This window comes from Ursus maritimus, unplaced genomic scaffold, assembly GCF_017311325.1.
Source record: "Ursus maritimus isolate PB19 unplaced genomic scaffold, ASM1731132v1 scaffold_33, whole genome shotgun sequence".
NCBI lineage: Eukaryota > Metazoa > Chordata > Mammalia > Carnivora > Ursidae > Ursus > Ursus maritimus.
Genome location: NW_024425897.1, coordinates 430,007 through 453,797, shown reverse-complemented (window position 1 = coordinate 453,797; position 23,791 = coordinate 430,007). Strand labels below are relative to the sequence as shown.

At 51.9% G+C, this 23,791-nt stretch overlaps 1 protein-coding gene and 1 long non-coding RNA gene across 2 annotated transcripts in view; both read right to left on the bottom strand.

Annotated features, from left to right (window-relative positions):
• BCR (BCR activator of RhoGEF and GTPase) overlaps nucleotides 1–23,791 on the bottom strand; it is a 119,310-nt gene that overhangs the window by 81,903 nt on the left and 13,616 nt on the right. The gene's annotated exons all lie outside the window — the stretch shown is intronic.
• LOC103669197 lies at nucleotides 6,078–7,085 on the bottom strand. The gene is made up of 2 exons (XR_570205.2): nucleotides 6,619–7,085; nucleotides 6,078–6,168 (listed from the first exon to the last, which is right to left on the bottom strand). It is a non-coding gene; the product is annotated as an uncharacterized LOC103669197 (long non-coding RNA).

Below are 23,791 nucleotides of genomic sequence, written 5' to 3'. Positions count from 1 at the left end.
GCTTCTCCCTCTGCCCCTTTTCCTGCTCGTGCTTGTGCACTTGCTCTCAAATAAAAAAAAATTTTTAAAAAGGAAAATGAATTTTTAAAAACCCTGCCAACTCAGAATGCTATACCCAGTGGAAATATCCTTCAAGAATGAAGGTAAAATAGAAACCACCTCAGATGAAAGAAAACTAAGACTTAAGCCTATAGGACACATTTTGAATTTGTGACCTCCAGAACTGTAAAATAATAAATCTGCATTGTGGAGCACCTGGTGGCTCAGTCGGTTAAGCATCTGCCTTCAGCTCAGGTCACGATCCCAGGGTCCTAGGATCAAGCCCCACATCAGGTTCCACTTAGACCAACACACACAATTCAAGGGGAGGGCTCCTGGTTGTGACGTCAGGAGACTGGTGAAGTCTGCTCTCACCAAAGCCAACTCTACAAACTCACCCTACTACCTTCCCACTGGCTTCTGTTGGGGTTCCAAGTATGCCTCCAAAAGGTGCCTTGGACAGGGATGCCTGGGTGGTTCAGTCGTTAAGCGTCTGCCTTCAGCTCAGGGTGTGATCCCAGGGTCCTGGGATCGAGCCCCACATCGGGCTCCATGCTCTGCTGGAAGCCTGCTTCTTCCTCTCCCACTCCCCCTGCTTGTGTTCCCTCTCTTGCTGGCTCTCTCTCTCTCTGTCAAATAAATAAATAAAATCTTAAAAAAAAAAAAAAAAAAGTGCCTCAGAAAAACCCAGGTGGATGTTCCTCAATCCACCAGGACAGTAAATAGCACCTGCCCTGGAGAAAAAGAAAGCCCCAATCCATTCACTCACTCTCTCCTGGAAACCTCCTACAATTTCTCAGTCTGATTTTCTCTCACTGGAACCTGAGGGAATGACCCACCCTGAACCCCATGCTCCCAACCATTTGCGTGACAAGGCTGACAAAAGTTGTAGATAAAGGAGCCCTGAGGCTGATGGTAACCTGAGACAGACAGAGTCTCTGAGACAGACAGAGTCTCAACACATAGACATGAGGACCTCATAAGGTGGTCCAGCCTTCTAGAAGATTTCTTTGGTGCAAGAACCACTCCAGAAACCAAGTCTCCAGTAACTCAGGGCCTTGGAAGTCTTTCCGAAGGGGCTTGGTGCTGTTGTGATCTGAGCAGCAAAGGGTTTGCTCTGAGGCAGGGCAGTGGGGGTGGGCGGGTGGTGGTGACCTGCTGAATCAGAAAGGTCAAAAGGTTGTCTTCCAGGACCATTGAGGCCAATGCCCCGTCACCAAGCAGCTGAAAACCCAGGCATTGAAAATACACTTAAAAATGGTTTATCCTTTCCAAAGTTCTCCTCAGACGGGAATTTCTCACACTTCCCTGACAGCTTACCCCAGTGTTTAACCATGCTTACAGTCAAGATGTTCTTCCTTCTGTCCCACAGGGCAGCTCAGATGCCGACTAATTCCCTGTTCTCTCTCTGAGGGCTGGACCACAGGATGGCATGCACCTGACGGCTCCCTCCCTGCTTTTGGGCTGAGTGATACCATGCAGGAGACACACCCCTTGAACCTCTGCTGGCAAGGGGATAATGGAAGTAACCTGGCAGGGCTGTTTTGAGATTTTGTCCTCCAAGAACCCAAATTCCAGGACCCTGCTCCTCTGGCCCCCCTCAGGTGGTATTGAGGAGACTAACCATATTAAATCTAATGAAAAAGACAAAACTGCTAGAGAGAAAAAGACTCTCTCTTATGTAGGAATGCTATTCTGCGGCCTTCCACCTCTGTGTTCTATCTTAAACCAGGGGTCAGCAAGCTTTTCCTGAAAACAGCCAGCTAGTAAATATTTTCAGCTTTGCAAGCCATGTGGTATCTATCACTACTACTCAACCTTGCCATTACAGCGTGAAAGCAGCCGTACATCATGCATGGACAAATGAGTGTACCGTGTTCCAATAAAACTTTATCCATAAAAGCAAATAGTGGCCAGACTGAGCTATTCCTTGGCCTAAATGACAAGGAGAGCCCCAACCACCTTCCTCTCCTTAGTTTCAGAACTTGGCTGTTTCCTGCCATCTCTGTGGACCTAGAAATCTGTTATGACGATTAGGGACTTTTCTCCTCATCTTTGCCCAGGCATTTAAATGCTGACAAGAACCCACTAGCACAGGCAACACGCCATGAGACAAAAGCATGTCTTCCCTAGCTCGCTTCACGTGCAGCACCTGACAATAACGTGCACACACACGTGCACAAACATTCACTCACTCTCAGTACCAACGAGTATAAAAGAAGGACTTTGCGCCCTGTATGAAGAATATTTCTAAAGGGAAAGATCACATCAGTCATGGCAGAAAATAGGAGCCAGGATCTTGATTCACACATAATGGAGATTCTACTGGAAAACAGCACAGGACATTTGAAGGAAATGAATCATTTGGGAGCCCAAGGAGGAGGTCTGCATAGTTTCTAAGGCGACACCACACCCCGCCCTGCCCCAACCAAGGAGGGGCCCCCACTTCAGCAGGCCTCCAGGTCCTAGGGAAGGAGAGCAGGATGTGGGCAAGGGAGCATGCCAGGCTGGGTGGGGAGCTTATTTGTGTAGGTTTCTACCCGTCTATTTCCAAAAGGATCTGAAGCAGCCTTAAGAAATTAAACAGTGTGAAAATAAGACCACTGGGAAGAAAACAAAAAGGCCCAAAGAATGTTTTAGGTCTCTGGGATGTGTTAACTACATCAAATGAGCTGAATTTGGCCCCTAAACTTCCAGATAGCGAAGGCCAGAAAAGGGGACAAGTCTTGGAAAAGTGCTGCCAATGGATGGAAAAGCTAGGATACAGGAAGACACAAAAGTATCTGGAATTCCTTACTGTAGACTCCCAGAACTGCCATTCTACCTAACCCCCAAGCTGCTAGCCATACTGCAAATAGACAACGGTGTCAGTGGGATACAAACAAGAGGTTAAGGGTGAGGAACAAGCCCTGGGTCATCTCAGCCTCCTCCAGATCCACAGGGATTTCCTCCAAAACAAAGTCCTGAACAGCTGCCAGCACAGACTGGGCAGGAGGGAGCTCAGGCCATGCCTTCCAGGTCTCAGGTATGAGAGCCTGGAGCACGGGCCCTACAGTTTGGTCTCTGGCTGGCAGCCCTGGCTTTGTCAGAGCCCACGCCCTCCACCTGACCAGGCCAGCCTGCCATGGGCAGGGTCTGAGAAGCAGGGTGGGGTCCACCAAGTGAGTGAGCCCAGAGGTGCATGGAGAGGAAGTCCCAAAATAATCACAATGCATGCTACTCTGGGCTCGAATGACGTCTTTGGTCCAGACGGGTCCAGGGTCAGGGTCAGGTGTCCTCCTCTGTATTTAAATGGGAGAGGGGAATCCAGGCACAGAAAAAGCACGACACCAAACTGTTTCTTTCATTAAGCAGGACACACATGTTTCAAAGGGGAGCTGATCTCAGCATGGCTCCAGGCAGGCTTGGCCCTCTCCTGCTTTGGCACGCCCTTCCTGGGGCAGCCCAGGCAACTGCCCCTGATGCCCAGACTGCCTCCAAGGTCTCTGAGGCTGCCCCCATACCTTGTGGCCAAGAGGGTCAGAGAAATGGATGAGAACGCTTGGCTCCAGCCCCCAGCAGCTCTGGGCTCGTCAAAGGCTGCTCTGTCCAGGTTTGGGAGGGAGTCTCTCCTCTTCTGGGCAGACTGATGGCATCACGGTGGATGGGAAGGTGGGAAGTGGGCTGTCCTCCTATCCTCTGCCCTCCCATGGGAGAATGAGGCTCATTCTCTCACTCATTCACAAGGCAGCTCAGAGTGAGGAGATATCTGGTCTTCCTAGAGGTGGGAAATGAGCCTTAGAAGAAAAATGTCCACCCTGTGCCCTGCCCAGGCTGCCAGGGAGGGAGGGGGTAGCAGCTACTTCCACCAGGACCATGGTGCCATGTGCAGGTCACCCCAACATCCCATTGCACAGTCTACAAAGAGCTCTGAGAAAATGCAACCAAGTCAAAAGTATAAATGCCAATCTGAAAAACCACCGAGGCAGCCACAGGACAAAGGGCCCTGGGGACCAGCAGGAGTAACTGCTGTGTGGCAGCCATGGTCGATGCCGGGGGACCCGCGCCCACACCCGTCTTCCTGTTGTGGAGTCAGGCCAGCATTTGCCGTTTCAGCACCAGCTTCCTTTAGACTGTGTGGACAGGAGAGATAAACTGGCCCTCCAGGCTGGCGGCCGAGATAAGGGCGAGCGTGCTCCTGTCACTGCCCTTAAGCGGCAGTGGGTCCCAGGCACCAGGGCCTCTGCCTGCGGGAAAGGCAGGAAGAGGCAGGGCCTGGTTCAGGGCTCACTGGGGAAGAGGGAATGAGGAGGAGGTGAGCACAGTGCCCGGCGGCAGGGAAGAAGGGGATCAGAGCTGCTGGTCACCGCTGTGTGGGCAGCTAGGCGAAAACGCCTATAATTGGGGCCTACAAACAAACCTGAAATCTCCAGGCTAATGACACAGCCCCACTGTGCCCTGGAAGGATGGAGAACTTGCCAGGCCCCTTGCCAACTGGAGTCCGGGGGTGTGAAGACCCTGTTCACCTAGGCTCTCCTTGAGCCAAGTGAGGCCCAGCTAGTCAGGAAGCTGATGGTCTGGAGCGGGGTGGGAAGGGAGCTAGTACTATACCTGTATTGAGGGCCTGTCTGCGACGCATCACCATATATGGGACGTTGCAAGGCTCTCACTTCATCTTCTCAGAGGTACACAAGAAGGTCAGCATCCTCATCTGAGAAGCAAGGCTCAGAGACACTAAAAAATGGGGGACAGCCCAACGCCCAGCCTGGAACCACTGCTCCTCTCCCCATGTGTGGGCAGCACAGGTGCACGTATGCACACACACATGCTTACTCGTGTCCACACGCAGAGGTGTATGCACACATACACACACATGCTCACACTCACACCAACTCCCTTGGTTGAGCCAAGTTTTCCAGTGGCCTGGGAAGGAAAGCACTCCTCAGGATGCCACAGGCCTCCCAGGCAGCTCGGGGCCTCAGGCTGAGATACCCAGGTTCTCAGCACTCCAGGCCTGGAAGCAAATGCTGCCTCAAAGACAGCTGAGCCACGGAGCCAAAATCACCCACGTAGAGTGGGTGTCCAGGGTGGGCAGACACCAAAGCCACTCCCCCACCACCCAGTGTTGTCTGCACCCCACTTCTCCAAGGGTGTTACACCCCCAGCACAGCCCACCTGAATCTGACACACAGCGCTCACTTCACCATAGACAAACACTCAAGGTAACCCTCCTCCTTTTCAGAAGCACATTGGGCACAGGGAGGGACCCCATGGTTCCCACTTGAGGGATGGAAGTGTTTCAAGGACTCAGAAGGGTGGGGACAGCAGAGCCCCTGTGTGCTCTGCTGGACTTGGAGCCCACAAGCGAGCCTGTGCCCAGTCTCAAAGAGTCGGTGGCAGGTGAGCTCACCCCTCTGTGCAGTGGCCACACACAGACACAGACACAGACACACACACACACACACACACACACACACACAGAGCAGCGGCCAGCCCAGGGGGCTGAGTCCTCCCAGGGAGAGGAGATATCCCAGGATAGCTCTTTGCTGCAAAAGACCAGGCAGTGCACACACAAGTACCAAACGAGCCTGGACAGCACATGAAGGAGGCATGGATGAGGGGCCACTTGGAGAGGTCAGAAGAGGGAGACAAGTCAAGGGCGATAGAAGGATACAGGGTGGGACAAAGGGAGCCCATGAGGAAGGTGGCATGGGAGCCGGGCCCTGCAGGACACATGGATCTGGGCAGGTGGAGACACGTGGAGGGGCATTCCAGGTGAAGAATGCCGTGCAGAAAGCACAAGGGAGGAAGAACTTGGAACTAGCGGGGAGCAGGGAGCTGTTCTGCTGCCGAGCAGAACCTAAGAAGGGTGGGAAGGCCCAGTGCGCGTGGGCCCGCAGGCCCGATTTCCTGGAAAGCGTGGCCTGGGACCCCAAGCCCAGGGCGGACTGGGCCCTGTGAACACACATCTGGTGCATCCACTGGCTGACCCGAGGAGCGGGGCCAGGGGCCATGCCCAAGGGCAGGGCAAAGTCACAATCAAGGTAAGGGACGCATAGTCAAGGCAACAGGGGATGGTTTTAATAGGCACAGTGAGAGGCTGGGGTAGGAGGCTTCCTGCTAACACACCATCCAACGTCAGGGACAGACCTGGAAAGATGAGAGCACCCTCAACTTTTCGCTGACTCACTGCAATTTCCAACCCTGAGAAGCCCCAGCCGCTGGAAGACACCTCCCCCGCAGGGGCCATCTGTCAGTTTATGCTCTTCGCTTCTTCACTTTCTCCCCTCCCCCTGGATTATTTTGAAAAGATTAGGTTTCCTGTTTTCACTGCCTGGCTGGCCCAGCCTTCTGTCCACCCAGCCATTGTCACGGCCATTAGGGTAGTAGCAAGGCAGGAACGGGCTGGCATGTTGCAGGCCCTCCTGGCTCCCTAATGTGGGATTAGCCACTTCCTCACCCTGCACCAGCTGGCCGCTCTGTAAACACCACTTCGTCCCCGCAAAGGGTGGGCAAGGCTGCGACCTCTCCCACGGGCAAGGAGCCTCTTAATGAAACAAGTAAATAGGCAATTCATCCTAGCTGTTGACAGCCACTCACCCTCGGAGCTGGCTCATTCCAGGACAGAAAAATCAGCCCTTTATGGTGGGCCTCCCCCATCTCTTCTCCTTCCTCCTCCCCCAGCAGTGGGACCTGGACCCTGGCCCCATTGCCCGGAGCTGGGAGTGAAGGGTCTTCAGGAGGAGGACCAAAATCCTTACACCAGATCAGTCACTTGTGGCCTGAGGGGCAAGTGAAAGCCCGCACGTCCGTCAGGCTGGTTTCTAGCCACCACTGCCCCCACTGAAGCCAGCCCCAGGCTAGGCTGCCAGGCTGTCACTAGTCACCTGGGCCCACCCAGGACCAGGCCTCACCCTCCTCCCCGTTACCCCTGAGACCAAGGCCTGAAGCAGCACTTTCCCAGCTCTCGGACCCACAGCAGCAGAGACGGAGGCTGAGCTGGGACAAGGTCGGGGAGAAGTAAGCATCAACCAGCTTCATCTGCCTTAGATACTGGAGGTCCCACAAATTCTGGCTAATCAGAGTTCTGCAGCTGTTAAAGAAAAGGCTGAACTCAGGGAGGGGAACTCAGTTTCTGAGCGATTCATGCTCGCTGGGCACGAGGCCCTGTCCTGGTCACCTCATGGAATCCTTACATGGCCTGGGGGGATGTGAGGGGGATGAGAGGACAGGAGCTCTGGGGCCGACAAGCAGCAGGAGCAGACATGGATGCTCACCCAGCTCCCAGTGCTTCTGACCCGCCTGGGGAGCCGAAGATCAGGTCAGGCACAAAGCCCAGGCAGAGGGGGCCAAAGGGATCAGCCAACAGTGTTCTAAAGGCTTGGGAGTTCAGGAGGAATAGCAGAATGAGAGTAGGAACGCAGAGAGGAGGCAGGTCCCCATGCACTAGGAAAGGAATTACTCTCATCAGAGGAGGGTTATTCCACAGCCCACGCTTCCCCTGGAACAAGGTCCATTTATTCGCTCGGGGCAGGTTCAAACCCCTTCCTTGATATCCTGGCCACAGTCATGCAAGACCCAAGTTTTTTTCACGAGGCAGGATTCAATAACCTGGGCCACAGCTCTCCCTCCAGCAGGTTGTGTGGGTGTTGAGGCCTCTCCTGTCCCAGCAACTGGCCCGGCTCATGGCCGGGCAGGCAGCTGTAACTTAAGCCCAGCAGCCACTGGCACAGACCAGAGCCCCAGCCTGCACAGGAACGCCCTTTCTCCAGTGCTGCCATCCCATGCATAGACAGAGCATAAGTTCCCCGGGTATTTATTTACATTTTTATTCTGAAGCACGTTCAAGCTCACAAAATCCTGCAAGGAGATTACAAAGAACCATTGGTTAAGGGGAACAGCAGTAACCTGCAAAAAGGAACGTGGGGGGACAGAAAAATACACCTGTGACCCCAACTCAAAACAACCAGATTATCAGTGTCCTTGGACAAGAGGATTCCCATGATGTCCTCTCTTCCTATATCGGGATGGTCATCTGGTGCTGGCTGGGCCGCACTTGCCTTATGGAGATGGGTGACCAACACCTCCAATGGCATGGGTCCATTTGTGCTGCCATCAAGACCCATCCACCCTCTGTCCAGGTGAGAGGAAGAGAGACCATGGAGCTAAAACATGTCCCACAGTGCCAGTCACTATCTCCAGAAGTCTTCTTCCCGAAGTGCAGGATGCAGAGGTCTCACACTGGCCAAGCTTGCAAGTCTAGGAGACCTAACAGTCACCCTCACCTAACCGCCAACCCCATCATCCTCTGTCTAGGCACCCAATGACTATCATGTGCAGAATTTCCATTTTAAACCTATTACAAGACATGGTAGTAGCCAGAATTGAAAGGAAGAAACCCCGTACAACTTCATCTCCTTGATGATTTGTTAGACAGCAAGAGATGACAGACACAAATCCTGACACACACGTCACAATCAGTATGAACAAGTCCCATGCTGCTACACAATTTTCATCCTTACCATTTGATGATGACATCATAGTCGACCAAGTTATTGTAACCCCTTTTCTATTGCAGGGCGTTTATTTTGTTTCCAATTTTCCACTGTTACGAACACAATGAATACCTTCATATAATAATACCAAAAAGGAAAAAAGAGGGGGGGAAAAGTCGTATTTCCTTAGGAAAATACCCTAGGGTGGGATGACTGGGTCTGAGCTTATAAACATGTTAATGACTTTTCAACAATGTAGACACTAGAATTCAAAGAGAAAGATGCCCTTGAAGCATAATGGAAAAGGGGCTAGGAGTAACCTCAGGCTTTGCTTTCTGCAGAAAGCCTCATGCAGATCAGAAGTGGGGCTGTGGGGGCGGGGGGGTGTGCCTGGGTGGCTCAGTTAAGCGTCCACCTTCGACTCAGGTCATGATCCCACGGTCCTCAGATTGAGCCCTGAGTTGGGCTCCCTGCTCAGTGGAGAATCTGCTTCTCCCTCTCCCTCTGCCCCCCCCCACTGTCTCATGCTTTCTCTTGCGCTCTCTCTCTCAAATAAATAAAATCTTGAAAAGAAAAAAAAAGAAAGAAAAGAAAAAGAAAGTGGGGCTGTTGACATTTATCAAGGCCCCCAGTCCCAACCAAAGAGGAAAGAGCTTGGAACACCTACCCATAAAATGCACCCACAGCTTCCTCCCAAATACTCAAGGGAAACAGAAGGTTATGTGTAAGATGTTTCTCAGTTAGACTTTGTAATTACCAACTCTGCCAGATTTCCTGAACATGGCAAAATCCATGGGAATCTGGTTATTCTATTTTTTTAAAGATTTATTTATTTATTTGAGAGAGAGCAGGAGCGGGTGGAGGGGGAGAGGGAAAGGGAGAATCTTAAGTAGACTCCCTGCTCAGTGTGGAGCCCAGTGTAGGGTTCAATTGCAGGACCCTGAGATCATGACCTGAGCCAAAATCAAGAGTCGGCCACTTAAGTGACTGCGCCACCTAGGCGCTCCGGGAATCTGGTTATTCTAGAAAATGACCCAGGTTTACAGGAATGGTGTAATTCCTGGAGTCTCAGTCACCATCTGACTCCTTCCTTGACTGACTGATCCCATAACCCTCTTACATGTCCCAGTCTCCTGAAGGCAGGCTCCAATCCTAATTCCTGCACTGTGGACCGGGGTGCAGAACCATAGTCCCACCCCAGGGCTGGGCCCAACACCGCCTGGAGGAAGGCCCCAAATGTCAAATGGAAGCAAAATGTCCAATCAAGCAGATCCCTGTCCCACTCCACTCTGGTTTTGTCACTGACTTGCTCAGGGGCAGCTGGAATCATACAGAAACACTCCCCCATCTCCCCTCACCTCGTCAGAGCCTCACCACTTCCCAGGAGCGGCTGACTCAAATTCCCTTGGCAGAGAAGGTGGCTGGAAATGGAATTAGGACTTGCAGCCAGGAACGCCCCTTTCCAAGAACTCCAGCCCTTTTTATCAGCAACCTGCTACATTCCAGAGGGCTGAGGGTTCCTGGCAGTCACTGCAAGAGAACCATTCCCTTCTCCCATCTCCCACTAACGGTGTCTGAGTAGGGCCCTGGGTGCTCATGCAGGAGGGACTGTTTGCAAAGGGTCAGGAGTAAAAGTGTGTATACCCATGCTCACAGCAGCAGCATTCACAATAGCTAAAAGGGAGACATAAATCACATGTCCATAGATAGAAGGGACAAACGAAACGTGGCCTATCTATATAAAGGACTATTCTTTAGTGTTAAAAAGGAAGGAAATTCTGACACACGCTACAACATGGATGAACCTCCCATTATGCTCAGTGAAATAAGCCAGCCACCGAAGGACAAATACTGCATGATTTCACATATGGGAGGTCCCTAGAGTCCTCAGGCTCATAGAGACAGAAAGGACAATGATGGCTGCCAGGGGCTAGGCGAAGAAGGATGGAGAGTTTAATGAGGACGGAGTTTCAGCTGGGGAAGATGAAAAAGTTCTGGAGATGGAAAATGGTGATGGTTATACAACAGTGTGAATGGTGCTTAATGCCGCTGAACTTCATGCTTGAAAATTTTGTCACAATTTAAAAAGAAAAAGAGTAAAAGCGAATTTCTGTGACTGGCAGAAAGCCCCGCCTATAACCCTTTGCAAAGGCAAGGCTGGACAGCACACACTCACACACACAGGCTCACAGCTGCAAAACCCCCCACCTCACCCCACATCACCGCCAAAAAGAGCAGGTCGTTCTAGGGACCAACTCTGTTTCTCTACTCTGGGAGGGAAGTTGAGCCAGGCTCCCTGGCCAGCCAACACCACTTGGAAAAGACCCAGGACACAGATCTCCAGGAAGAGTCTCCCCACAGATCTCCAGCTGCTGCCCAGGAGAGCACACACAGAATGAAAGAGTCAGCCACAAGCTAGGGTCCTGGGAGCCACGTGGAGGCGGGGGTGGGGTAGAGCCTGGAGGGGAGGCTGAGCTGGGCCAGGCTCAGCTACTGTGGCTCTTTCCTCGTCTGTTCCCTGTACTGAGGTCTAAAATGCCATTTCAAAAGAAGGGCTCTGTTCCTAAAACAAAACCAAACCATTTGAAAAATCATTGCTTGGAAATGCACACTCTGGGCTTTTCCAACTCAGAGGAAAAAAGGCAGCATCTCATCTTCCACTTTGGTCCCTTAAAAACAACAAGGACAACAACAACAACAACAACAACCAAGCCCAAACCTCCAGCCAGCTGATGAAGCAGCCAACATCCTCTCCTGCTATCTGTCATACAGCAACAGTGATCACAACAATACAGTGAGAATAACCAGTGTCATTAAGCCCTTACAGCGCGCCAGGGGCTGGGCTAAGTGCTTTTCCTGCACGCATCACCTCACCGAATCTTCATGGCAAGTCCCTGAGCAGAAGACTACTCTGATTCCTATTTTACAGATGAAGAAACGTAACCATCCCTCAACAATTCTCAGACATGCATTTTCCAGAAGCTTCAAAGTGGGATCATACAATCATCTCTGCCTCTAACAATGACTGGAAGTGCTGCCTTCCTTCTCAGCGGCCCATCAGCTAACGGTGCGCCCCACCAAGGCAGTGTCCGAGTGAATGAAATGCCCCACCCTTCCAGCAATGGACACAGACGGCCATTCCTCACACTGCCAAGTCTTCTGCAGACAAGACCCTGATTTATGACCAAGTAACTCATGCCTCGGTCCGGATAACACTCGGAACTGGGCGTGCGGTTTGCACCTGCCACGTCTCTTGGCCAGAGAGCAGGTGCATCTGTTTTCCTCTTCAAATGAGGAAACACACCAAAGTGCGAAGCTGTAAACACCCTGTCCATCAGGGTCAGAGTGTGCGGCCCACGGAGGTTATCACGTGTGGTGGGAGGTGCAGAGCAATGCTCACAGTTGGGTGCACTCCGTGGACGCAAGTCTCCACTTGCCTTCCAGCTCCAGAAGCCCCCTGTGTTCCCAGAACGAGAACTGGGCCCCTGCGGATAGCCCCGCCCCCACCGAGCTCCACAGGGCCTATTTCAGGCCCTTCCAGCCCTGTGGGTTTTGTGTACCAATGCAGCAACAACTCTGAGAAGTTCCAGTGTAAGGCCCTGGGGTCCTGGGCAATGGGTGTCCCTGCAGACTCCAAATATCACAGAGGTTCCCAGGGACATGTGTCAGAAGTTCCAGGTCCAAGGACTACGGGTGGTGAAGGGATCCGACTGTGGTCACAGCCCGCCCCGCACAGAACCAGCGCATCTGCCCATACTAACCCAAGCCAGTCCTCAGTCCATAGCTTGGATTCCAGGCTATGGGTGCCCATCATGGCCATATGCCATGGCAACTGTTCTCCTGCCCCCACCCCCCTTCCTGGGGCCTGGCCAACCTGGCAGCAAACATGACAAAAGGGAACTCAGCAGCTGGACTCACAGAGAGGGGAGAGGCATACCCGAAAGCTGCAGGCCCTTCTTGGAGGCTGAAGGTTCCGACCTCCGATCCACACATCACCTCTGGGATCTGAGCCCTTCGGGGAGGCTGAAGGCAAGACAGGTGGAACCCTGGGTTATAGAAAGGGGAGCTAGAAGCCTAGATAGGGGTTTGTTCCCTGGTACCCTGATGGGAGCAGCCCCAAACCCGGAGAGAAAGGCCACACTGGGGGAGGAGCCAGGAACACAGGGAGGGGAGCAGCTCCTCACCTCCCCCCACCCCCCAGGATACAACATGACCTGGAGAATGAGCCTTCCAAAGAAACCATTAAAAAAAGGACAATGTCCACCAAAAGGCACATGCTGTATAACCTCATTTGCACGAAATGTCCAGAAAAGGCAAATCCACAGAGACAGCAAGCAGATTGGACTAAGGAGGGAAAGATGTGGAGAGGCGCCTGCGTACGAGGTTTCTTTTGGGGGGGATGAAAACATTCTGGGACCAGACAGAGATGGTGGTGCGTCACTCAACCCCGTGAACGTGCTAAAAACCAGTGAATGCTACACTTGAAACGGGTAAACTATATGGTATGTAAGCTCTATCTCGAAAATGCTGTTCGAATAGAACAGAAAGGAAAAGGCCTGTGTTGACCTGCCCAGGTGACAAAATACTCCTCATTAATAAAAAGGAATGCACGATCAATACACGCAACTTGGATAAATCTCAACTGCACTAAGTGAAGGAAGCCAGACCCAAACGGCTACACTCTGTAGGGTTCCATTTATATGACATTGGGGCACAGGCAAAGCTGCAGGGAAGGAAAGCACACTGATGGTTGCCGGGGGCTGCGGGTGGAAGAGATGCCTCCAAGGGACATGGGTGATGAACGTTCCAGGGTAACGGCCCTCTCTGGGGTGACAGCACTTTGTGGGATGACAGCACTTTCTGGAGCAATGGATTTGCGTATCCTAACTGTAGTGGTGGTTACACAACTCTGTCATCATTCACAGAAGAGCACACCAAAAAGAACGACATTCACCATCTATAAGCCGCATTTCAGTGCACACACGCACACGAACCACAACTGGCATCACAGCACTTTTTGAACCTTTGGTATTTAAAAAAAAGAACCAATAATTTACAAGGTATGTATTTTATTTCTTACCCTCGACTCAAAATTTCGTTTTCCTAACGTGGACAAAAATTCCTGTAATTAGAAATCTGTTAAAAGAGGAAAGGGAATTGACTGAAAGACAATTAGCTGAAGAGAAAAATTCCTAACTCTGGTGATGGATGGTAACTTACTGCCATAATCATTTCGCAATGTATACATACATCAAATCATTAGGCTACCCACCTCAAACTAATACAATGGTACATGCCAATTCCATCTCAGTAACAATACATATATAAATAAACCAAATAGCTAAAAGGGAGGCAAATAAGTGCAAAAATCTGATGCTAAAAAAAGACCCACCAAATTTGCAGACCCAGGTTCACGGCAGCATTATTTGTAATAGCCCATGGTGAAGGCGATGCAAGTGTTCCCCATAGACGAACGCATAAATCAATGTTGTACATCCCTACGATGGAATACTATTCAGCCTTCAAAAGGAAGGAAATTCCGACACATGCCACGATGTGAATGCACCCTGAAAACATTTTGCTAAGTGCAATAAGGCAGTCACGGCGGGACAAGTGCTGCATGACTCCGCTAACATGCAGGACCTCAGTGGTCAGGTTCATAGAGACAGGAAGTAGAACACGGTGGAGGCCAGGCGCTGGGAGGAGGAGTGGGGACTTAGTGTTTAACAGGGACAGAGCTTCGGCTTGGGAAGATGAAAACAGGTGTAGAAGTGGAGGGTGGTGGTGGCTATGTAACAATGTGAACGACTTAATGCCACTGTCCTGGACATTTGAACATGGTTAAGGTGACACCTGAAACTAATGGAACTTTGGGTGTCTACTACACTTCAATACAAAAAAGGTTAAGATGGTAAGTTTTATGTTATTGGTCGTTTACCACCAATTAAGCAAACAGACAAACAAATTGCAAGGACTCTTTTCTACGTTGTATGTTGTAAGTAAGCATGCTCACTCTGGGCCTGGCGAGGCCCTAACGTTGCAGCCCTGGCCACGGCCTTCAATCAGCCACAGGCACAGGCCTGGGAGGAAGGGTGCTGAAGGAGCAAGTGCTGCTTCTCTCTGCTTTTCCAGCCAGGGGGTTCCAGCCTGAGGTTCTTACAACTGCCAAGAGGGCCTCATGGAGGTTTCTGGACAGCGGCCCCACACTGTCCTTGTGAGGAGCCAACTGAAGCATAGAATTCCACAAACACTGAAGCTCGAGCATGTCTGTTTTGCACACAGACACAAAATACCACACTGCCTGGACTGGTGCTCCTCAACAGGAGACTGAGAGCCAAGAAGCCACGACAAAGGAAAGTGCAGGCAGGTGCACCTGCCTCGGCCAGAGCAGGGCTGCCGGCTGCCCATCTTGGGGAGGAGTTCTGTCCACAAAGTACCCAGAAGCTCACAGCAGCCTGAGCACAGAGACTGGAAACCGAACAAGGCCTGTGGCTGCCAGGATGGCTCTTACACCTCATACTCACCCCTTCTCCAGGTAAGGCCACCAGGCGCTCTCTCTGGCCTGAGGCAGCACACTGCACTGCCCTACCTCATGGCCAGTCGGTCCCTTGTCCCAGTGCCATGCTCCAGCTGTCCTAAGCCTCACGGAACCCTGTGGCAAGCCGTGCTGTCCCACTCCTCCCTGCCTCTGTGCACAGGTCTGCCTCTGCCTGGAATGCCTTCCCTCTCCCCCACTTCCACAATAGCCTAACACACTCCTTTCCATTCGGGTCCATTCAAGACCCAACTAATGGGCCACCCTCTCCGAGATGCCTTCCTTGAGCTAATCCAGCAGAATTAGTCTCTTCTTGGTGCCCAGTTGGTACTGACCTCCATCACATCACCCATCTATGGGTTTCTTGGAGTCAAGGACTATGTCAAGACCTAAGCACAGGGCTTGGACCCCAGCAGGGGGTTCAGATGAACCCATGGACAGAGGGATGGTTGGATGATGGATAGACAGGTGACGGGTGGATGGACAGATGATGGATAGATGGATGTTTGGATGGGCAGATGATAAATGGATGATGGATGGTGAATGTCTGTGTCCTCCTAAAATCCATATGTTGAAACCTAATCCCCAATGTGATGGTATCATGGGGTGGGGCCTTCGGAAGGTGATGAGGGCTGAATGTTCCAATGAACACTAATGAAGGGGATTAGTACCCTTATAAGAAAGACCCCAGGGAGCTCCCTCATCCCTTACACCATGTGAGGACACAGCGAGAAAGCAGCCATCTATGAGCCAGGACGAGGGCCCTCACAAGACACCAAATCTGGGGATGCCGAGATCTTCGATTTTCAGCCTCCAGAATTGTGAAAACCAGATCTCTGTTGTTTATAAACCACCCAGTCTATGGCACTCTGGTCTAGAAGCCCAAATGGACAAAGGCAGATGGCTGGATGGATCGATGATGGATTGATGCAGGGACGATGGATGGAGCGGCTCAGGCACAGCTACTGCTTTCTCTGGAACATCTGCTACTAGGAAACAGATGAGCAAGGGTCTACTCACACATATTTGGGGCTTGAGGAAAATTCAGGGTTCCAACACCCTGCTCTCTCAAGGTAGAGGGTTTTGTTTACAGCTTTGATCAATAAATGACTGTTTTTTGAAAACTTTCTGTCATGGAAATTTTCAAACACATACAAAAATGGGGAGCATGGGACCATGACGGTCATGCCCCGCTGCCCAGCTTCAGCCTTGTTTCAGGGGATGAACACCCAACGCTGGGAAGCACCCAAGCATTGTTAACCAGGCTACCATCCCCCATCCCAGCTCTGCCCCCTCTGGCAACTTCCTGGAGGAAAGACCCTTGCGCGGCTAACAGAGCGACCCCACCTGCCCCCCAGTTTCCATGAGGAATGTTAACGAGGGCTCCTGAACACATGAGACACCGACACAGGGCTCTGTCATCTTATTTCACAACTACCAGGAATGAGGAGGCAGCTCACTGTAGGACAGGGTCAGCAAACTCCAGCCCATGGGCCAAACCCAGCTCGTCACTGCCTGTTTTTCTGTGACTTTGGGATCTGAGAATGATTTTCATATTTTTAAAGGATGACACTTGAAATGGTTCTCTAAGTACCTACATAATAGCTTCAATTTCTCCTCAGCCACAAAGCCTAAATTAGTTACTACCTGACTCTTTAAGAAAAAGTCTGCCAACCCCAATACTGCAGAACAAAGAGCAAAGCCTCAAAGCCAGGCTCTGCCTGGGCAGAATCTTCTCACCCGCCTAAGCTCCTGCTGTCTGAGCATCAATATGGCAGGCGCCACCTAGCTCCCTGCAGGGTGGAGTAAGGCTCAGATCCTGGAAGGCACATGCGATCCCATTACGAAGAGCAAAACCAAACCCAAATGCAAAGTTCCAGTAACGCAAGGGGTCCCTCTCTCTCCTGCAAGACTGCGGAAGAGGGAACACTAGCACACTTTGGGGGTCCCCAGCAGTCAAAGTGCAGAGAGAGCTGAGCCTGCCAAATGCAAAGTTCTTCAGAAAAGTACAGACATCCATTGAGGCATCCACGCCCCACTGGAGTGCAGACAGTCAACAGAGTCTCCTTCCTGTCCTTGAGCCCTCTAGACCGACCGACCCAACCCCAGAGCTGGCTAGCTCCGACACAACAGTCCCTGCTCCACTGGCAATGAGAATGCTCAGCATGGTAGCCACACACTCGAGCCCTGCTCATCTCAGTGTGGCCTTAGCACAAGCGTTCCTGACTATGCAGGGCTGTGCTCCGGCTGGCAAGACACCAGCTGGCATGACCAGGCCTCCCCCTGCCAACAACCTGCCTGGATACCAACACCCCCACCCAGGCAGACACCCTCCACACTGCCCTCACCCCCTCCCACCTCGATCTGGCCTTGCTCTGCATTTCAGCACGTTGCCCAGGTGATACCTGCACAGCCTCCGAGCACCTGCTCCCAGCCCAAGGGCTGGCCAATGGGTGACGAGAAAAAATGATACATCAACCAGCAAAAAAGCATCATGGTTCCCACTGAAACTTGCACGCAGAGCCAAATCCACCCCCTGGCTCGCCACAGGCTCCCTGGACCCCAGTCACTGCAGGCAGCCAGACCCAATGGGGTCTTACAGAACGACTGCTTTGGGACCCCTGCCAAAAAGGTTTCCCAAGTCATGTGCTGAGAAACTCAGAGCAACATAACTTAATTTTATTTGGAACCACAGAACTAAAGGGATCTTAGAGATGCTGTGTGGCTTCCTCACTTACAGGTAGGAATTCAGAGGCCAACGGAATTTAAAGTGATTTACCAAGTAGCAGAGCAGCAGCCAATGGCACCACCAAAACGAGCAACACAGAGCAGAAGGAGTGAGTGTGAGCCTCAGCGCTGTAGTCCAGGAGCCAGGATGGCTGGCTGGCTGGCTGGCTCTCAGGGGTACTAAAGCCATAGGTGGACGCCCATCGCAGCGTGCTGAGACAACTCACCAGTATCAGAGCAACGTCTATCCCCTTTCCTCCCCAAGCCCGTAATACCATGCCGCCCTCCCTCCAGACATGGCCTTGCTGCTGCCGACACAGCTTCTGCCGGCCAAGTGTGGCCATGTAAGCTTCTCTCCCTTCCATAAAATCCCTTTTCTACCACAGCTTTCAGCTTCTTTGGAGCTTCCATTAAAGGTAGGCAGGAACTCCATGGGCCAGAATTAACTGGACAATGCTATCTAACAGGCCTAATCCAGGGCCAGGATACATGGAAGAGAAGCTGAAATGCTTTTCCAGTTCAGTTACAAGCAGCCCAGGGCAGCAATAAACTAGCAAGTTTCATGATAAACAAGGGGACAGGGAGTTCTTTCCCTACCAAGAACCACGCAGCCGACAAAGAACTAAGTGTCACACAGCCTGTGGCCTCGGGAAGCTTCCCAAATGAGAGACTGGACGGGTGTGGCCCCTGCTCAGGGCCTCTCCTGACTCAGGGCCCGTGGGACCTGTTATTTCTGGGGAACATCAAGGAACTGGGAGTTTTGATGGGACCCAGCTGAGGACAGATGCCTCCTAAAGCAAACTTTAACCTCAGATCCGCTTCTCTAGACAAAAACCCCAGATCACAATTTTCGATTTTGGGGAGGCAAGTCTCTACCAAGCCTTCCCCTGCCCCACGCTCCCCCTTTCCCCCCTCCCCCCCTTCCCATCCCCTTGCCTCAGGGGAAGGCTGCCCTTTTATCTCCCATGGAACCACTTCAGTAAAGTCCTGCAGAAGGAACAGGGCAAGAAAGAGGTCCAGGGGCACCTGGATGGCTCAGTTGTTTAGCGTCTGCCTTCAGTTCAGGTCATGACTCCAGGGTCCTGGGATCGAGCCCCGCATTAGGCTCCCTGCTCAGCAGGAAGCCTGCTTTTCCCTCTGCCTCTCCCCCTGCTGGTGTTGCCTCTCTTGCCATGTCTCTCTCTGTCAAATAAATAAAATCTTAAAAAAAAAAGAGAGAAAGAAAGAGAGAGGGAGGGAGGAAGAAAGGGGTCCAAAGAGAGCAAAAGATTAACTATAAAACCAAGGGTAAACTGAAACAGTTCTGGAAGGTAACTGGGCAGAAGACATCAAGGGTCTTCAAACCATCCACACCTCTGACTTGGTAAATCCCCTGACAGAGCAGAGGCCCACCCTCAAGGAAGGAGGCAGAAATGCAAACGGAAACCCACGTAAGATGTTCACCCACTGTAATGAATGCCATCCATGATGATACAACATGGGTGAGCCTCTATGCTCAAAGAAATAAGCAGTGATACTGTATGAGTCCACTTACAGGAGGTCCTGCCACTCACAGAGATGGGAAGTAGGATGGGGGCTGCGAGGGGCTGGGGGTTACTGCTTCATGGGACAGAGTTTCAGGTTTGCAGGATGAAAGGAGTTCTGGAGATGGATGGTGCTGGTGGCTGCACAATAATGTGAACATACTTAATGCCACTGACCTGGACACTAAAAAATGCTTAAAATGGTAAATTTTATGTTACATATATTTTACCACAATTTTAAAAAGTTAATGCAATATGCCAAAAACCATTGAACTGTACACTTAATTTTTTTAAGATACTTATTTATTTATGTAATCTCTACCCCCAACGTGGGGCTTGAACTCATGACCTCAAGATCAAGAGTTGCATACTCTTCTGACTGAGCCAGCCAGGCACCCCAAACAGTACACTTTAAATGGGTGAACTGTATGGCATGTGAACTATATCTCAATAAACCTTCTCTTTAAAAAAAAAAAAAAAAAAAGATGCTCACTGGGGCCCCTGGCTGACCCAGTCAGTGGAACATACAGCTCTTGATCTCAGGGCCGTGGGTTCAAGCCCCACGCTGGGTGTGGAAAGTACTTAAAAAAATTTTTTTAAAGATGCTCACTGAAATATTGCAGTTACCAGCTACATTCAGTAAATCATACTTTTTTGTTTTGTTTTGTTGAGAGAGAGTGCGTGTGAGGACCGGTGGGAGTGGGGGCAGAGAGAGAAAGAGAGGATCTTAAGCAGGCTCCCCGCCCACGAAACCAGGCTCAATCTCACAACCCTGAGATCATGACCTGAGCCAAAACCAAGAGTCAGACGCTTAACCGACTGAGCCACCCAGGCGCCTCTCGGTAAATATTTAAATGTCCAACAATATTAATTAAAATTAGACCACTTAAACTGTAACTCTATCACAAAGTAACAATATGGTCCCTAAAAATGTTTATAAAATATTTAGTGAAACAAGGAAAGGCTCTGTGAACTGACAAAGGGAAGGCACCCAAGTAATGCAGCAGGATCTCAGCCACATGAAATTGTAGATACGATTTTATAATAAAGTCAGGAAGAGAAGAAAATCTCCACAAACACTGAGCAGAAACTTGTCTCCTTGAACAGGTCAGCCTTCCAGCTATGACCTGAAAGAACTCCGTTCCTCTCCACCTGTCAGCCATTCAAAACACAGAGCTGGCACTCACGGATTCCCAGAGGATGGTTCTCAACTCTGCCTCTGGATGGAATCATCCACAGAGCTTTTCCAGAAACCCAAGCTGGTTTAGAGAAGAACTCAAACAGCCATATGTGAAGTGCTTATGAAGGGGGGTGGCCTCCGGGAGCTGAGAACAGCTGACAGCCAGCAAGAAAATGGGACCTCAGTCCTGCAACCACCAGGACCTGGATTTTTGCCAGCAACCTGAAACGGAAGAGACACGGAGTGCCCAGATGGGAATGACGGGAGCCTGGGCCCTGGGCAACACTCTGATTGCAACCTTGGGAGACCCTGAGAGAGGACTCAGCTAAGCCATGCCCTGACTGCTGACCCATAGACACTGAGAGTTTTCAAAATAAAACTAAGAAGAACCTCCGGGGGGTGACCCACCATGGAGATGTGTGTGTGACTGTTTTAACTATAGCAGAGGCAGTCTATGTGGGCAGCTAGGGTGGAGACCTACTTCTTTCATTCTCTGCCAGGCCAAACACCCCCATTTCCCGTAAGCGCTCTGCTGACAGCCTTCAGGCTTAGCGGCAGCTAGCAGCGTACAGCTACGGCGTTCCAAGGTCTGCACGCTTCCACGAATACCGGGCAAAACTTGGACCCCTAAACCTCATGTGCTATCCTGCTGACTCGTAAAAGGGCCCAATCAAATGAAAACCCCCAGACCCTTTCCAAGTAAACCACAGCCCAGACCAGCCTTTCAAAAACCCCTCTGAACCTTCAAAACAAAACAGCTCTGAAAGGGAACAGCCAAGGACAGTGCACGAGCCTGACCTACTGCTCCTGCCTGGTCTGTGTACCCCGGAGCCTGCAAGTCAGGCCAGCCAGGGTGTCTGAGCGCACACCGCGATGCCTGCAGGTCCCGCCGCGGCCTTTGATGTCCAAGGTCGTATTTACGCTCCTGTCTAGTCATGCCCAACACAGAATTCAAGAAACATAAAGTGACCGTCCTCTCCTCAGGAAGGGCTCCGATTCATTCACGTGCTTGAGGGAGCTCAGTGCTTTGGGGCCAGGGAGAAAGGAGAAAGAAATGAGAAGGAAACATCCATGTTCTGTTCTCTCAGATGTACCCTTCCACACTCCCGGGCCACATCCCTGCTTGTCGCTCCCCAGTAGCCAACTGTGCCAATTGTGCACCTGCCGAATTAGGAAGCAGGCCCCTTGCTGGCATTCTGGGGGCCCAGCTGTCCAGCCCAACGCAGCAGACATTTCCTGAGCGGTTGGAACAAAGCACCCCCCCAGACAGCCAGCAGGCCGGGCCGCAGCCCATTAACCTTCCCGGACTTCCTTGCCAGAGTTTCTGGAACCTAAGACTGCAGACTAAGCAGGGATAAATAAGCAACCACAGAGCTCATGGGGCCGGAGAAGCCGGGAGATGACAAAGAATGTTTGGGACCAAGTCTCTGACGCTTCCTCACCACCCCTTTCTGGAGCTGAGGGCATTCTTTTCCAGAGGCACACGGGTCTACTTCTGGAGACTCACACCCCTTTCTAGAGCACCGCCCCCCCCCTTCCTCAAACAGCCCTTCTGGAGCCTTGCCTGCTCTTCCACAGAAAAGAATCCTGCTGCAGCAACTCAGACCATCTGGCCACTGAAGAAATACCACAGGAGAGGAAACCAGACTTATGTTAATAATCACAACCCAGATTTCTTAGGGCCAAATGCTAACAGTGGCTCACCAGCTGCTCTGGGGGGCGAGGGTGGGCCCATCTGACGGCTCCACGACAAGACACTGTTCCACAAGGGCCTCCCTACTGGGCACTCACGCACATGCGGGTCTCAGATCCCAGACCGTGACCATGACTCACCGGGGCCCCTAAGCCACAGGCATCACATCTGGCATCTGACACTCCATCAGCACAGGGCTCATCGCTGCATTCCTCTCCAACCACGCTGGGCCACCAGCCACAGAGACATGACCCATGTGGCCACTGCTCCATTCCCCTCTGTGCCAGCCACCTGGCAGACCTCCCTGTCCCCTTTCAGACCTGCTAAAGGGCCTCAAAGCCCGCTCTCCCAAACCAGCTTTCTGGCCTCACAGCCACCTTCATCTCTCTCCCCTCCAGATCTTCGCATCCCTCACTCGCCTCCCTACCCTACTGGGTCCCTGGGTGAGCCAGGCCAATGTCTTTGAAGCACAGCCACATGCACACGAGTCACTCCTGGTCACCGTTCAGCAGTAACTTGATCACTCCTCTGCTGGGACCACTAACCTCCCCACTGACTCCACACACACACCTTCATCACCTCCTTGGAGCTCCACTCGGACCTGGGGACCAAACAAGCCCATGGGTACACACTCAGGGAGCTCTCAGAAACTCCGATCCTAAACCCCTGACCCCTTTGCCTTTCTGCAACATAAACTCCCCCACCACACTTCCCCTCTCGTCTGACTCCTCTCTCTCTCGTGGGGCCCCCAAATATGCAAAGCCCAGGCCTGCTCCAGCCCTCCTCTCTCTCCACACACCTGCCCTGCTGCCAGCCTTCCTGGTCTTGCCTTGCCTGGCCCTTCCTCCTAAAGGTCTGCAGCCTGCTGCCCCCACACCCCGCTCTGAGGCCTCCAGCACAGCTCTCCCAATCCCCAGACTCCACCAGGCTCGCCTCCTTCCTCTTCTGTCACCCCTCCCACTGTCTGCTTGCTCTTGTCCTCTCCATCCCCAGCCCCACTCACTCCCAAGACAACAACTCCAGGGGCCCCAACTCCCACCAGATCATCTTTTTTTTTTTTTTTTTTTTTTTTTTTTTTTTTAAATTTTTTTTTTTTTTTTTGGGGGAGTGGGAGAGGAAGAAGCAGGCTCATAGCAGAGGAGCCTGATGTGGGGCTCGATCCCATAACGCTGGGATCACGCCCTGAGCCGAAGGCAGACGCCTAACCGCTGTGCCACCCAGGCGCCCCACCCACCAGATCATCTTGCACACTCCTGCCAAAGGCCTTTCCTAAGGCAAAGCTCCAAGGCATCCTTTCCCCTCTCAACAACCTTCCACCTGCTCCATCACCCTTCTAGAAAGCACGACATCCTAAGCCTGGCTTTCCAGTCCTGCACAGCATGACCCCAACCCTCCTATATCCACCCTCACCTCCCCTGTTGCCCACATTTTACACTAATTCTCCAACCAAACGGGCTCTGCTATTTCCTAGCAGGGTGACTCCGAGCTCTTGCCATTCTACTCTCCATCTACAACAGTCCCCCCAGCCCTCTTCCCCAAGGACATGGGACAAAGGACACGGGACAGACTCGAGGCCTCCCCACCAAGCGCTCCACAGCACCATTCGCTCCACAGAACCCT